The sequence below is a fragment of the Typopeltis vanoorti genome, chromosome 25 (assembly GCF_054136105.1).
Source record: "Typopeltis vanoorti isolate ZY-2024b chromosome 25, IOZ_Tvanoo_1.0, whole genome shotgun sequence".
In the NCBI taxonomy this organism is placed as follows: domain Eukaryota; kingdom Metazoa; phylum Arthropoda; class Arachnida; order Uropygi; family Thelyphonidae; genus Typopeltis; species Typopeltis vanoorti.
The window spans coordinates 8,002,030-8,018,727 of NC_143573.1; the positions used below are offsets into that span (position 1 = coordinate 8,002,030).

The 16,698-nt window shown below is 36.4% G+C and overlaps 2 protein-coding genes across 2 annotated transcripts in view; one reads left to right on the top strand and one right to left on the bottom strand.

The window, feature by feature from the left end:
* The window catches only part of LOC150092516 (cytochrome P450 3A19-like), a 268,491-nt gene that overhangs the window by 237,508 nt on the left and 14,285 nt on the right, over positions 1 to 16,698 (bottom strand). The window lies entirely within an intron of this gene.
* Positions 1 to 16,698, top strand: part of LOC150092517 (cytochrome P450 3A8-like) — a 221,061-nt gene that overhangs the window by 25,934 nt on the left and 178,429 nt on the right. The window lies entirely within an intron of this gene.

The window sequence follows — 16,698 nt, forward strand, 5'->3', positions numbered from 1 at the left end:
TCATAAATTTTAATAAAAAATTACAGTGATATAATCGGGTCCAGGATACAATTTCAGAATTTATTTGTTCGTTTCCGGGAAGATCTAAAGGGGCCCGAATGGAAGACGACGTACATTCATAATTATATATACCATTCGTTGTTTGTTTAAACTTTTATTTCATATTTTTTGACAACTTTTAGGTGCCTTTTCTTCTGTGGCACCTATGTATATTGTACACTTCGCACACGCCACCAGATGGACCTGCTTATAGGATTGAGAGACGTTGTTGAGGCCATTCATGGACAAGGGATGTGGTACATCATATGTAAATGACATGTTCCCAAGTCTTTCATTCTATGTTATACTGTATGTTCCTTCTCTATAATTGTAACTCTCTAATATCACTAACCACTAAAGACTTTTCCATAGACCAGAAAGAATCTCTCCCAAAAAATAGGGGAAAAAATCTTTTAAGTAACAAAAATATAATCTAGAAACCAACACAAATCAACGAAAATACATATACAAAAAAAAAAAAAAAAAAAAAAAAAAAATTCTCTCAAAAAATTAACATCCACTTCACTAGTTATTCATGGCTTAACATACATAAACAGTGTGCACCACCACTTACATATATTTTTTTAATGTAAAAAATATCCCACTCTTGAAAGGTTGCAAATCCAGAGCATATTAGTACTGTGCATTGGGCTGAAGGTTAGATAATTCAGAAACCCTGTTCTTGAGTCCAAACAGTATTCTTCAAGCTACTTCAGTAAGCAGGATGGGGAGGGGGGGGTCTGACACTGGACAGTGCAATTCATCTACCACTTAGGCATTCATGCATCCATGTCCAAGGTAGGATTAAACTCAGAACCTGCTGGTTGGAGTAAAAGTATGCCATTCACTCAGCCAATCAAGCTGGCAGATATCAAAACATGACCTATTACTTTTTATAGAACCTCAGCCTGTAGTGTGAATGCTGCTGTCTACCTCAGCTATACAAATTACACTTTATATGATTCTATTCCTAAGAGGTGATATATGTGCATTGATGAGCATTTATATTTCATGTCTGATAATGCTGAACCTAGAATCTCTTTTTTATGGTACAAAATTTTCTGGATGCACTATGTGGCATTTATTTCATATTTGTTACTTTCCAAATAACTACTCTGCCTGGTGAGATGAATTGCCATGGATTGGAAGTTGGAGGAGTCACATCTAAGAAGTGGTGTCAGTGCAACTTGTTGAAAAATCAGAAATGAACTATGAAATAAGCACAAAAATGTTGCATTGATAGCCTGTCATTTGAAAATTGTCAGAATCAGATCTGAGATTTGATTGAGTCAGTGCAGTGGATTTAAAATTGACTGTTTGATAGGTATCAGAGAGTTGCATTGGAGTTCCACAGTGTTCTGTAGACCATTACTGTTCAGCGTTATTGTTTGGTATAAGTGGTATTCAAGAACTATCTTGTAGAAGCAATGTAGAAGAAGAACACAAATGATGTCCCTAAGATTGGCCCTAAGATCCAAAGAAAATCCTAGGGAAATTTTTAGCTATGTGGCCAGTAGGAGGAGAAATGATCGTGGAAGAATGACATTGTGGGATAAAAATGGGAATAGAGTGACTGATGTAGAGGACATAGTGGAATTGTTCAATGAACACTTTATTGGTGTATTTCATCCTGGAGGAGTAAATTTTAATACTAGAGGGATGGGCAGGTTCAAAGTTTAGAGGTGCAGGAGGTTTGAAGCTGTGGGACTGGATGGTATTTCACCACGAGTTTTGAGAGAATGTGCTAGGGAACTGACAGTGCCTTTAACCTGGCTTTTCAATGAAAGTCTGGCTTCGGCAAAGGTGCCCAGGGAATTGAAGGAAGGTAAGATAGTGCCATTGCATAAGGATGGTAACAGATTGGAAGTGTCTAATTATAGGCCAGTCTGTGTGTCATCAGTAGTTGTTAAGATCTTGGAGAAATTAGTTAGGGGATGTATACAACATTGGGCAGATGAGGGTAATGTTATCTGTGAGAGTCAACATGGATTTGTGAGGGTGTGCTCTTGTTTTAGTAATATGCTAGCCTTTTATGATAAAGTTACAAGAGCAGTAGATGAGGGAAAGGCATATACTGCCATTTTCTTGGATTTAGCAAAGGCGTTTGACAGGGTACTACATGATAAGCTGATATTTAAGTTGCAGCACATGGGTTTGGATGTCAGGTTGGTCAGCGTTGGATGTTGGTAGGCAGAGGGTTACAAGTGGGGTCCCACAGGGCTCAGTACTGGGACCTATATTGTTTAATCTTTATATCAATGACATTGTCATTGGATTGCAAGGGGATATTCATTTTTTTGCAGATGATGTGAAGCTAGGAAGGGTTATTAGTAATAGTGCAGATGTGGTAGTCCTGCAAGAGGATTTGAATAAGCTAGACAGATGGGCAAATGAATGGGGATATCAGTATAATGCAGCAAAATGTAAGGTCTTGAGGTTTGGGACACATCAATGGGATGCTGCATACTCTATTGGAGGAAGTAGGGGAGACAAGAGATCTGGGGTTGATGATTGATAGAAACCTGAAAATAGAGCCTGTTGGCTCTATTTTCAGTAATTGTATTCATGCACCTTTTGGCAATTCGTGCAGTAAAGAAATAAGCTCTGACTATTGAAACCTTGGTATTACATCGAGGTCTGCCTACTCACTGATAAGACCTCAAAAAAGGTCGAAACTGGTCTGGGTAGTGACCTTCTCTCATAATTAAAACAGTAATCCATCTCCTAGGAGCTGTGTTTTGCATTATGGGAAAATATTAAGGACAGTGATCGGAACTTGCTCCACCTTTACTACAAGTTGCCTTACATTGTACTACCAGGTGTTGGCTTGCACTTGGACTTGCCGAACTTTATATAGTTTTCTATTTTCGGCATGAAACTCTTAGATTAGATTTCCTCTCTTTGAGTTTCTTATTCAGCTAAGAAATAATGTGGTATTCAATATCCACTTAATTTTGAATAATTTACTTCGCTAAGGTGAAGCCTGTTGGCTCTATTTTCAGTAATAGAATGTATACACCTGCTAAGAGATAACACTTAAGGCAGAATGCAATACAGGGGACTAGGGGTGGGAGAGTATTGGACTTTGTCATAGGATCAGAAGAGCTATCCATAACCAAGGAGGACAACATTGCCTCCAGTTGGTAAAACTGGACCAATGTGTCTTAACTTGTAAAACATGAGGAATATTTTATGAAGAAGGGATATTTATGGAACTACAAGGTGGGTGATTATGACATCCTTAGGAAGAAGCTTAAATCTGCACCATGGCATAAAACACTGCAGGATAAGGATGTTAGTAGTGCATGGTATATAGTTAAGGGTCATCTAGAGGAAGCAGTATTAAATTATATCCCTAGGGTAAGGAGGGTTAATCGGGCAGCAGTTAGATGGATGAGTAATACTGTTAAGCACAAGCTGCAGAAGAAGAAAATGCTGTGGAGGGTATATAAAGAAAACGGTGACAAGCAGACTCATGAACAGTACAAGGCTCAGGCAAGAAAGGTGACCAGCATGGTTACAAAGGCAAAATCAGATTATGAGAAGAATCTAGCCAAGCAGGCTAAAGGAAATCCCAAAGAATTCTTTCCTTATGTGGCAAGAAAGAGGAAGAATGACTATGGAGGATTAACCTTAATGATCTGCATCACTCAATATGAGTGATGATCATGAGGAGACAAAGTGGATAAATTAGTTGAGTTACTAAGTGACCACTTTGCAAGGGTATATCATCCTAGTGAGGTTACTGCTTTAATCTATGTGACAGACACTAATGTGGGAACAGACATGGATGAATTAGAGGTTCTTATGATATTGCAGAATCTCAGCGTAAATAGTGCTGTGGGATTAGATGGGATATCAGCTAGGTTTTGTGAGAAAGTGCAAGGGAACTGGCAATGTCTTTGAATAGGCTCTTTAATTTAAGTCTCAACTCTGATAGAGTTCCAAGGGTGTGGAAAGAGGGCAAAATAATTCCTTTGAATAAGTGAGGTTCTGAGACTGGCAGTGATTGCTTGTACATAAGCACTGCGACACTGCAGCACCCCAAGGAAAAAACGAAAAAATTAAATTTTGTTTGTGTTTATAAATAATAACAATGCTTACAACATTATATAAATGCGATACAACACGTTGAAGGTTACAGCTTATGTTTCGACATTGATTGAATAGTTAATAATTGGAATTGTTCGACTAACGCATTTGATTATGAAACAAATGCACTGCGATCTAACACAGTGTCGGAATTTTCACATTTGGTCAGTTGCAACTATACTCGACCATTTTAGTGGATGAATGTCTACTCGACATTTTTTTCCGAAATAAGGATATCTCATCCATATTAAATATTTTCTGTGCAAATAATTTCCTCCATAATGATTTTATCCAATTTTTCCACAAACTCCTTGTCATCCTTCTCAGCACTTGCAGATTCCCATACATTTTCACATTTTGACATTATGCAGTGCAAAATGCTGCTTGAATCTCATGAACCAACTGGAAGAAGCATTGAATTCGTAGTCATAATCGGGTTCTACTTTCTCCTTCAACATGTTGAAGAGATAAGTGCCTTAGTGGTTATGGTAACAGTGCTAAGGGATATGCACTTTTGGTTCAGGTCCTCTATCCATAATGCAAGTAGCTTTTCCATATCACCGATAGGACCTTGTCATTGCTTCGTCACTATCGTCAATTTAATGGAAGCAGATCTTTTCACAGCCTCTACGATTTTATCCTTTTTTTTTCAAAATGGTTGTCACTGTAGAATGAGACCATCCGAAGTCATGTGCAATCACATTGACAGGCTTACCAGCTTCATGTTGTTTTATAACTTGCAACTTCGTTTCAAGATCAATTGCTCGCTTCTTTTTCTGTGATTCTTCACTATATTTTTTGATTGTGTGTGTGTTCATGTGATCATGTTGCACAAAACATTGTGAAATATTTAACAGTAAATACACAAATAACCATTTTTCAAACACGAAATCAACAGAGGAACTGTTGAAGACACGTGCCGACTGCCAAGGGAGATTGCCGCTGAAAGCACTGTTGTCACGGTGCATGCTTTACCTTATGCTCGCTTGCATCTTGTTCGAAATTATATATCCGAAAATGTTATTTATTCCCATATGGGATTACGGACGTAACTCGAATGGACATAAGTTGAGGGATGACTATATTTGACAGGAAATTATATTGTTTAATACTTTACCCAAGTGTAAGCAAACAGTTTGCACCCAAAGCATCTTCACATTATCCTGTAATGCAAAAACACTATGGGAAGGGCCACCACCTAGAGCATTGTTGCCCTTTCTTGAGATCTCATCAATGGGAACCAGACCCAGGAAGATGTCAGAATTGAATTAATAAAAAAATCATATAATCATATCATCATCATCATCATCATCATCATCAACTGCTTTCTTCAGTCCACTGCTGGATGAATGCCTCTTCATGCTTCTTCCATTTTAGCTGGTATTGTACATCTCTTCACCATAAATGTTCATAACATCTTCTTATCTCATTATACCATCTTACCACTGGTTTGCCTGGTTTCTGATAATCAGTTCTTGGTGTCCATTCTGTTATTCTCTTTGTCCCTCTGTTGTCAGATATTCTTGTTACATGTCCTGCACAGTGCCATTTGTTGCCTTTTATTACATCAAATTATAAGTTTGATCAGACCATGTTATATCAGGTTAGTGGTTTGTACTGGTAACTAGCTTTCTGGTAGGTATCAGAGTTGTACATTTGGAGGGGGCAGTATCAGAGAGCAAAAAGGGTAGTACAAGTGGAGTTCTACAGGGTTCAGTATTGGAATAATTGCTGTTCAAACTTTGTCAGATGATTTCATCTTTCCAACTTTATGATCTGTAAACAAAGTTTGCAGATGTTAAGTTGAAATCTTTGCAAATGAATAGGGATGTCAGTTTAATGCAACTAATTGTAAAGTTTTGAACTTTAGGATCCACAGATGGGCTGCTTCATACTCATCTAGTGGAGTTATACTGGAGAAGTAAAGGAAGCAGGAGTTCTTGGAGTAATTGTGGTTAAAAAATGCAAAGTTCTTGGGCAGTTGCTGCAATACTGAGAACGACACTGACCATGAGAAATAAAAGGATCATTGTTCTATTGTATAAAGCTTCTATGCTCAGATCTAGTTATCAAGATTTGAAGGAGATGAAATAACCTTAGAGAAGGTGCAGAGATGGTTAAAAAAATGATATCAGATTGTACAGTGTTGGTTTCGAAGATAGACGAAAGGCATGCCAACTGCAGTTTAGTGGAAAGATTAATGCAGGGAAGGGGCAGGGAATGTGATTAAAACATGCAAGCTGTTGAAAGGTTATTGGATTGACAGTGAGAGATTTTCATATCATAGAAAGAGGGATAGGCAGGCATAGGACTAACCACCTTATTCTCGAGTACGGTTGTGGTTGCAAGAGTACTTACCTCGACACCTTAAAAGGTAAAAGAGGAGGATTAAGAAAGAAGAAAGAGAGATAGGAATAAAGACAAGCATCCCTAGAAGTTGCAAGAGAAAGTGAGTAAAATGATGAGAAGTAAATGTTTTTGCATGAAAAGTGGTAGGAACATGGAATTCCTTGAGAAGGTGGTAAATGTAAATGTTGGATGCATTTCAGGAGTGGTATGATAGATTGTGTTTTCTAGCATTGACCTTCCACAATGGGTTTTATGACTCCATGAAGGTCAGAGAAATAATAATTCCCTGGAGTTCTCAGGAATTAAAAGATGCCATGGAATTATTGTAGCTTACATAATGCCTATTCTGTGTCTTTGAATTTTTAAGAGATGTTCACTTAAACATGACGAAAATTGACATACAGTTTGACCATAACAACACCTTGGCATGAACTGTAACATTCTTCATGAAATTTTTTGGTTAAGAATAGCATAGTTGAAGTGCTAGCTACACCTCTGCCCTTCTCAGAACTGGCTCCTACTTTTTATAATGATCTTACATCTCAAGGGATGAAAATTTGAGGATAGGTTGTTTGAGATCGAGACCAAATTGCTGAACATGATTGGTCGATTGGTAGAGCCTCTGCTGCTAATTGCTCACACAAAAAGTTAAGCAAGTTTGAGCGCAGTTAGTAGTTGGAAGAGATCAATCATTCGATGCTGTTGGTGCACTCTCTCTCGATGAGTCCAATGACTCATCGAGGGAGAGTGCGCATTATTATGTGACATATTATGTCACATAATAATAATAATAATAATAATAATGATTTCACAGGGTAGTTGTCAGTGTTTCCAGCAAGGGTAGGAAACATTATGATCGATTCATAATGGACTAGTTTGAAGAAAATAACACTTAAATAATGATTTATAAGTTTATTATAAATGTCGTTTTTTTTAGCCACTCATAACTTTTGGGCATTCCCTCATCATGTTAAAAATTAAATGAATCAGCAAATGTTTGATATTTATGAACTGTAAGCAGCTTTGGCTATAGGTTTGACATGCATTTTGTAGAACGAAGAGAAGTAATGCATAACTGTTTATTCAGTTGCATAGTGTACTTCACAAATTAAAGGACTAAAGAGGAAATTATAGTTGTATTGAACCTCCCGTGGTTTGAAGGCTTGCTAAGTTCATAAAAATTATCAAGAGCATAAAATAATAATAATATTATTATTATTGTTACATGACACCTCCAAGGAGCTCATCAAGGGAGGGCACGTACTCTAAAACTCTCCATCACCACTCCATTCATCAACTACAGCAAACCACTACTGCCATCATTAAGTACACCAATGCCTTCTACTGCCCACCACTAGTATTTTTTTTCTATAAATTGTGTTCGTTCTCAAGGCCGATTTATCTGTATGCAGGATGAAAAACCCGAGTTTCCAGGAGAAAAAACTCTGCTATTTATATCATTAAACATAACCCATTTATTGCAATGGAAAGGAAGTAGCCATTAACAATATTGAATAGTTAAAGTGAATGATGAGGCATGGCGAGTTATCAATCCAAAAATTTCCTGAAAGTGTTGTGAAGTAAAATGTAAAAGCATGCAGAGTGAAACTAAGTAGGAAGATTACCAAGGATAGAGCAAAATGGTCCAAGTTATTTCCATAGTAGTAAACAAATAAACTATCATCTCCATCCTTAAAATAATAACACATTATTGTTTCTCAAGCATTTCCATGGAGTCAGACTCATGGGGACTATTTTAACCATTGTTCACATAATACCTATCATAGTGCTCTTGAAGCACTTGACACCTTTGACAACTCGTTCCACCCATTCTGCCCTCTCCAAACAAAAAAAAAAATTAGACCTAACGCCTTTACTTAAATACACCCCTATACAATTTTCAGGCATAACCTAACTCTCTTGTTCTCTTTATTCTTGCCATATTCTGATCAAAGAAGTCTTTGATGCCAGTCCTATATAGCCCCTTTAATAACTTATATGTCTGCGCAGTTAGCCTAGTGACTTTGCGCTTTGCAACCATATGCCTGAGGAAGGAGTCTGGTTCAATTTCAGTCACCGATGTGAGGAGCTTAAGGATCTTCCTCAGCCATAGGGAGAGCAGGGTTTCCCCCCCTCAAGTTTATCTGGGGTTTTTCATCCCGCTAGCAGGCAAACCGGTCCCGTGAACCCACATGGATCTACAGCCATAAAAATACTTAACCCCCCATGAGTGGGCTCAACTTGCCCCAATAGGGATGGGGGAGAAAAGGAAGGAAACTTCATATGAATAAATAAATAAATAACTTATATGCTTCTATTACTGCTCGTATTAACCTGTCAACTAGTTTTTAAAGCCCACAGACCTTCAGTCTTCTGATTGAAGTTCTTTAATCATTCCATGGATTCTGACACAATCTTGACCACTTGCCTCTGGATCCTCTCTACCACTTCATCCCCCATGGAATCCAGGAGACAGATCTGTATGCAGTAGTCTAGATGTGGCCTTATTAATGCCCTATAAAGGAGGTAGCAGGGTTTTTTCCTCCTGGAAACTCGGGTTTTTCATCCCGCATACAGACAAATTGGCCCTTCAGAACACAAAAAATACTAGTGGTGTGGTGTGATGTGGTGGGCGGTATATGGCATTGATGGAGATGATTGGTAGTAGAGGTTCAGTGTAGTGGTGGAGACAGTTGTATAGTAGGTGTCCTCCTGCGATGAGTCTTTGGACTCCTTGGAGGTGTCACGAATAATAATAATTGCAATAATAATAATTATAAAGGTAAATAATAATTTCCTTATCCCTGCTTGTTAGTGTGTTATTCAACAGCCACATAACTTGATGTGCTATTTAGGCCCCCTTTACAATGTATCCTCTAAACTTCATCTCCCTGTCCACAAAAAACCCTGAATCCCTGACGTCATCAATTTCCTGTAGTTCATTTCTATGGATATTATAGTACACAGGTTGTGATCTTTTTGTCCAAAAGGTGTATCACTTTACACTTGACCACATTAAACTACTGCCATATTTACTTTTGCAATACTACTAGTCATTCATCTGCAGGATCTCTACATGATTTTCATTGACTATTGCTCTTCCCATCTGTGCATCATCAACAAACAACTGAATATTTCTTTTTAAATCACTTTGTATATCATTGATGTATAAATTAAAAAAGATCAATCCCATTCCCCCACACCCACATACTACTCATTGATATCTAGCTATCAACCAGCCTGTTATCCAAATCACTAGCTTCATATCATGCCAGTGTGATCCCACTAAGGCAACAGAATTCCATGTGGAATACTGTCAAAGAGTGACAGGACCATTTCTTTTATCCCACTCAGTTGGCACTTTATTATAAAAATTAAGCAAATTAATAAGTCAAGACCTATTCTTCACAAAACTATGTTTCCCCATATAAATCATCACCTCTCCACCCGGTCCAGAATTCTGTCTTTCACCAACTTCTCCAGTACCTTAACCACCACTCCTGATATACTGACTGGTATATAATTTGTTTGCTACTTTTATCTTGGAATCTACTTTATGCAGCGAAACTGTTTTGCTTTCTTCCCACTCCCTTGACACCTTCCCAGAACTGAGGTTCAAATTAAATAGCCTGGTGAAAATAGTTGCTCTTGCATATTTTCATAATACACAAGTTGTTATGCCATTCAATTCCATTGCCATGTTTGATTAAGGTTTTGCAATATTGTATCTCTTATTCATCAACGTCTCTTCTCCCATCAGCCACTGTCATCTAGCAGAAGAACATCTCTACCTTCTCCTATTATACACAGTGAATGACTTAAGAGAAAACTGGCAATCCATTCACAAAGGGAGGAAGGTAGACCATATGATGGGGATTTTCTGAGAAGCTGTCAATGCCAAATCCTATCAAATAAGTGCCTTGGAATGGCAAGTGTAACAGCATAGCTTTCTCCAAACTTTTCAATAGCACGTGTCCAGAGGTGCATGATGTATGCCAAGAAATCGGCTGTTCATCTTGATTTTTGAAATCCATACTGGCAGTCATGGATTAGTTAATAGTTATCCAGATATCAAAGGAAGTAGCTGTTGATGACATTCTCCATTACTTTGGACAACACTGAAGGAAGAACAATAGGTTGATATCTGGATGATAGATACCGATCACCTGTTTTTGGAATTGACTGATACTATATTTTCATGTTGCTGGATGGATGCCAGCTAAATATTATTATAATAATAATTATTATTATTATTATTATATGGGTTATTATTATAATTATTATTATATTATTATAAGAGGAATAGCATATAAAGAAATAGAATTAGACCAGTTATTAAATAAAAGAAACTTTAAAATAGCAGTAATCACTGAAACAAAAAAGAAATTAAAAGGAACTATGAGAACTGAAAATTTTAATGTGATATACAGTGGAGTCGACAGAGACCAAAGAGCACAAGCAGGAGTCATGATTTGGATTCATAACTCCCTTTCAAAACAGTTAAAACATTATAAATTATGGAATGAAAGAATAATAGAAGCTAGAATAAAAATAGATAGAGAATATTTAACAATAATTGGTTTATATGCCCCAGAAGAAGGAAGAGAACAGGATAATATTGATTTTTATAATCAGCTACAAAACATATATAATAAAATAAATAAAAATGATTGCATAATTTTAGCAGGAGACTTAAATGCAAGAATTGGAAACACAAAAATTAATAATAATATAGGAATACATGGAGAACACATTCTAAACAGAAATGGTAAAAAATTGATTGACTTTGTAGTTTATAATAACCTAAAAATAATGAATTCCTTCTATAAACATAAAGATATACATAAATATACTTGGGCAGCAAGAGGATGGAAATCAATATTAGATTACTTCATATTAAATTATTATTATTATTATTATTATTAAACAAGACCTCATGGAATCAAAGACTCATCTATAGGAGGTCCTTTTATCTCACACACCTCATCATACCGTGTCTTAAACACATTTAAACTCCTTGCAGACACCACACTCTCAGGCATATCCAATAATATCCAATCCCTCACAACTCTGCAAGAAAAAAATCTGCCTCTCATTCCCCTACTCACACCCTCTTTATACAGTTTCCAGGGATGACCTCTGGTTCTCCCCTGATCTCCCACTATTCTCTGTAGAACTTCTCCACCATTGATCCTATAACAACCCCTTACCAACTTGTAGGTCTCTATCATATCTCCCCTCTTCCTTCTCTCCACTAGACTCTGCAAATTACATCTTTTCAATCTTTCCTCATACTCAACATTCCAGAGGTCAGAAATACCTTAGTCACGCCTTTGGACTGTTTCCAACATCTCTTCATCCTTCTGAAAACCAGGTGACCAAATCTGGGCACAATAGTCCATGTGTGGCCTAATCAAAGCCTTATACAATGGAACAAGAATCTCACTACTTCTACACGTCAGTGTCCTCCGCATCATTCACAGAAGTCTTTGTGTTGTCTTCACAATTTTGGCAATGTGTCCCCTAAATTTTAGATCCTTATCCACTATCACCCCCAGATCTCTTATTTCCTCTACTTCCAACAATATATTCTCACCAAGCATAAATTCTGCATCCCATCTTTGTTTTCCAAATTTTAAAACCTTACATTTTGCAACATTGAACTCGCATCCCCATTTGCTTGCCCAATCACTCAATTTATTCAAGTCTTCTTGCAAGGCCACAACATCTTCACTACTCTTTATGGTTCGTCCCAACTTTGCATCATCTGCAAACAACTGAATATCTCCATCCAAATCTTCGCCAATATCATTAATATACAAGTTAAATAGTAATGGCCCTAAAACAGATCCCTGAGGCACTCCACTAGTGACTTTCCTTTTCCTGGATATTGCACCCCCATACACAACTTGTTGGTACCTATCAGATAGCCAGTCTCCAATCCAATGCACTAATCTAATATCCAACCCCATCTGCTCTAGTTTGACTGTCAACTTATCATGAGGTACTCTATCAAAAGCTTTTGCAAAATCCAAGTATATTACTGTGTATCCTTCTCCTCTGTCCAAGGAAGCATTCACTTTATTGTAATAAGTAAGTAGATTACTAAAACACGACCTCCCTTTAGCAAATCCATGCTGTCCATCAAAGATTATACCATTGTTGTCAACCCAACTCTGGATCCTAGTTCTCTCAAGCTTCTCCAACAACTTAAACCACAACACCTGACACACAGATAGGCCTATAGTTTGATGCTTGAGTTCGATCACCTCCTTTATGAAGTGGCACAATCTTGCCCTCCTTCCACTCTTTAGGGACTTGACCAAGTGCAAGACTCGTATTAAAAAAATATGTCAAGGCAGGTGTCAACTCTCTGGCACATTCCTTCAGAATACGCGGCGATATATTATCAAGTCCCACAGCCTTATTTACATCTAGTTTACTCAACTCCCCAAATACCTCTTGCTCACTTACAGTCAGTGTCTCCTCCCCATCATCAACTGCCCTTAATCTCTCCATGAAGTCACATTCACAAGATTGAAATATCTTTATGAACTGCTCATTAAGTATCTCCACCACACATTCTGCAACAGCTGTCTTTATACCATTTCCACCAATCAATGTCATCCTTCCATAATCATTCTTTCTTTTGCTGGCTACATATCGAATGAACTCCCTAGGATTCTTTTTGGCTTCATTAGCTAACTGCTGTTCATACCTCTCTTTAGCTACTCTCACCAACCAAGTCACCCTCCTTGTATGGTCTTTGTAGACCTCGTGAAATTGGTTACTTCCACTTCTCTTATGCTGCCTCCACAATGCCCTTTATCTCTGTATTGCATGCTTAATCACTTTATTCATCCATCTCACACCTACCTTATTTAACCTTCTCACCCATGGTATACATTTAGACATTGCATCTACTAAGTAGTTTTTGAAAATCCCCCAAGCTGCATTGATCTCTTTTCCAGCTAACTCCTCATTCCATGCTACACCTGCAAGCTGTCTCCTGAGCTCTTCATAATCACCCCCCTTGTAGTTCCACATATACCCTTTTTTCACAGGGGTCCTTGCACTGCTGGCAACCACCCACGTAATCACCTCATGGTCACTTTCACCAACTGGTGGATGATTTGACACCTCATTGATAATTACATCCTCCGATGAGATGACCTAATCCAAGACCCTTAATCCTCTTGTGCCCTCTGTTACATACTGTCTGAGGTAGTTATCCCTCAAAAACTCAAGAAACTCATTTTCTTTACTTCCAGTTGCTATCTCTTCATTCCAGTCTATATTGCCATAATTAAAATCACCCATAATGATCACCGCCATTTTTTTTTTTTTTCTCTGCAGGTTACTAGGTCTAATAATAACGATTTCGTATTTATTTTAGGCAAGAAAAAACCCCCACACTAATAATATCGGTAGCGTACAACGTTTACAGCTGCTCTTACTTAAACAATTATGCATATATACTTAATTATTCCTTGTAAAACTTATCTGAATCAGGAGCTCTTCAAATCTCATCCGTACCGCTTGGCCCACTAGTGCCCTCAAGACATCAAAATTTTCACTAGATGTTAGAGTTCACAGAGGATATGAAATAAGCAGCGACCACTTCCTTGTTAAAATAAAATTAAGATTACCACCTAAATGGTTACAAGTAACAAGAACAGAAAGAAAAATTGAAACATTTGTTTATAAAACTAGACTATTGAATGACACAAATGTACAATGGCTATATGAACAAAGAATTAACCAATATCTAAATAAAGTAAAACAAAATGAAGAAATAGAAATAGAATGGCTTAATATAAAAATGATACTAAATGCAGCAGCAAATGAAAGCTTAGGAAAGGCCAAAAAATTCAATAAAAGAAAAAAACTGAAGATCTGGGATGATACAATCAAAGAAATAACCAAAAAGAAAAAAGAAGCCTATCACAAATGGTTAAGCAGTAAAAGATTAGAAGATGAAATAGAATATAAAAGAATAAGAGCCATAGCTAAAAGAGAAGTCAGAAAAAGACATAGATAATCATGGAATAAATTTGTTTCCAATTTCGAACATGATTTATATAAAATAAGACCCAATGTATATAACATTTTGAAACACCTAAATGAGATACCAAAGAAAATATAAAATTAAACACTGAATTGAAATCAGAAGAATTTCTAAATTACTACACAGAACTGTGGACAGACAAATATTTTAAAAAAGACAACTGGCAAACAATTAACGAAAATGAAAAGGAAATAACTGAAGAAGAATTAGAAATCACCCTGAAAGAAACAAGAAATGGAAAATCACCTGGAGAAGATAAGCTAGGTTCAGAACTATGTAAATACGCAGGAACAAGATTCAAAGAAAGACTCTTATTATTTTTAAATAAAATTTACTCAACTGGTATCTCCCCAATAGAATGGAAAAAAGCAATTGTGATTCCTATCTTTAAGAAAGGTAATAGAGATGACCCTAAAAACTATAGAGGTATCAGTATACTGAATTCCTGTTACAAAATATATAGCAGAATCTTAAATGACAAACTAATGAAATATTCCTAAAACTTTATTCTAGAGGTACAGAATGGATTTAGAAAAGGACGATCATGTATTGACCCAACCTTTTGCCTAAAATTAATAATAGAGAAAAGAAGAGAATATAATTTAAAAACACATATTGCATTTATTGACTTTGAAAAAGCATTTGACAAAGTTAAAAGAAACATATTATTTAACATATTAAAAGAAAGAAAGACAAATACCAAATAATATCCTAAAAGCTATCACAAGTATATATGAAAATAATCAAATACAAATGAGATTAAATCACGAGCTATCATATACAAGAGAGATAAACCAAGGGGTCCAACAGGGATGTCCCCTCTCAGCAACTCTTTTTAATATCTACCTAAATGAAATAATAATAAAATGGAGTAAAAATTTACATCAAGGAATTAAACTTTCACCGACAGTTAACTTAAACACTCTCCTCTTTGCAGACGACCAAATAATAATTACAAATTCTGAAGATAACTTACAGAAAGCTATTTTAAATCTAAATGAGATATCCAAAGATTATGGTATGATAACATCAACGGAAAAATCAAAAACTATGGCGCCTTTAAAGGACAAGATCCAGCAAGAACTAAAATAGTAATAGATAACAAGATCTTAGAACAGGTGAATTCATTTAACTACCTAGGATGTATGATCACATATGAAAATGAAAAAGATATAAACATAAAAATTGCAAAATATTTACAAATAACAGGTGTAATTAACTCCATATTTAAACCAAAACTAGTTCAAAAACAAACGAGGCTGAAAGTATACAATACATTAACCCTACCTGTCTTGATGTATGGAAGCGAAATCTGGACAATAAAACAAAAAGACAAACAAAGATTAACAACAGCAGAAATGAAGTTAAGAGAAAAACTTCAAAGTATACCCTATTTGATCACAAAAGAAACGAAGATATTATGAAAGAATTAAACCAAGAACCAGTAATAGAAAAAATTAAAAAATATAAACATAAATGGATGGAACACGTTCAAAGAATGAAAACAGAAAGATTACCAAAACAAGCCTTAAAGTACAAGTCATTAGGAAAAAGAAAACCAGGACGTCTTCTTAAACGATTCAACGATGACTTCTAAGGCTGGAACAGGCCATGCTAGGCCTAAATCCTTGATACGTATGATGATGATGTTTATTATATGGGTATCTCCATGGGGTCATAAGGACATGTCGCTGAAGACCCACACTAACCATTATTCACACAATACTTATCATATCTCTCCTTAAACTCATTCTCTTCAGGACAGGTTCACAGCAACCTCTAGAATCAATTCCACTCATTCACCACTTTCCAAACAAAAAAATCTAATCTGCGTATCCTTACTAATCACTCTTACACAACTTCAGGTGTGACCTGTTGCTCTTTTCACCCCTACTCATTATGCATTGAAAATACTGTATTTGCCAGCATATAAGATACACCGGCCTATAAGATGCACCCCCTTTTTTGTACACATTTTTTAGGAAAAAAACTTTATCACTAAATATTATAATGAATTTACAGTATTTCAAATATAAAGTAATAAGTACGTCTACTTTCAACAAATACCTAATCTAACTTGGAAGGAGTACTCACCTTTTAATCATCATCAAATTCCTGCCATGTACCCTCAAAGCGTGTACAGGATATGA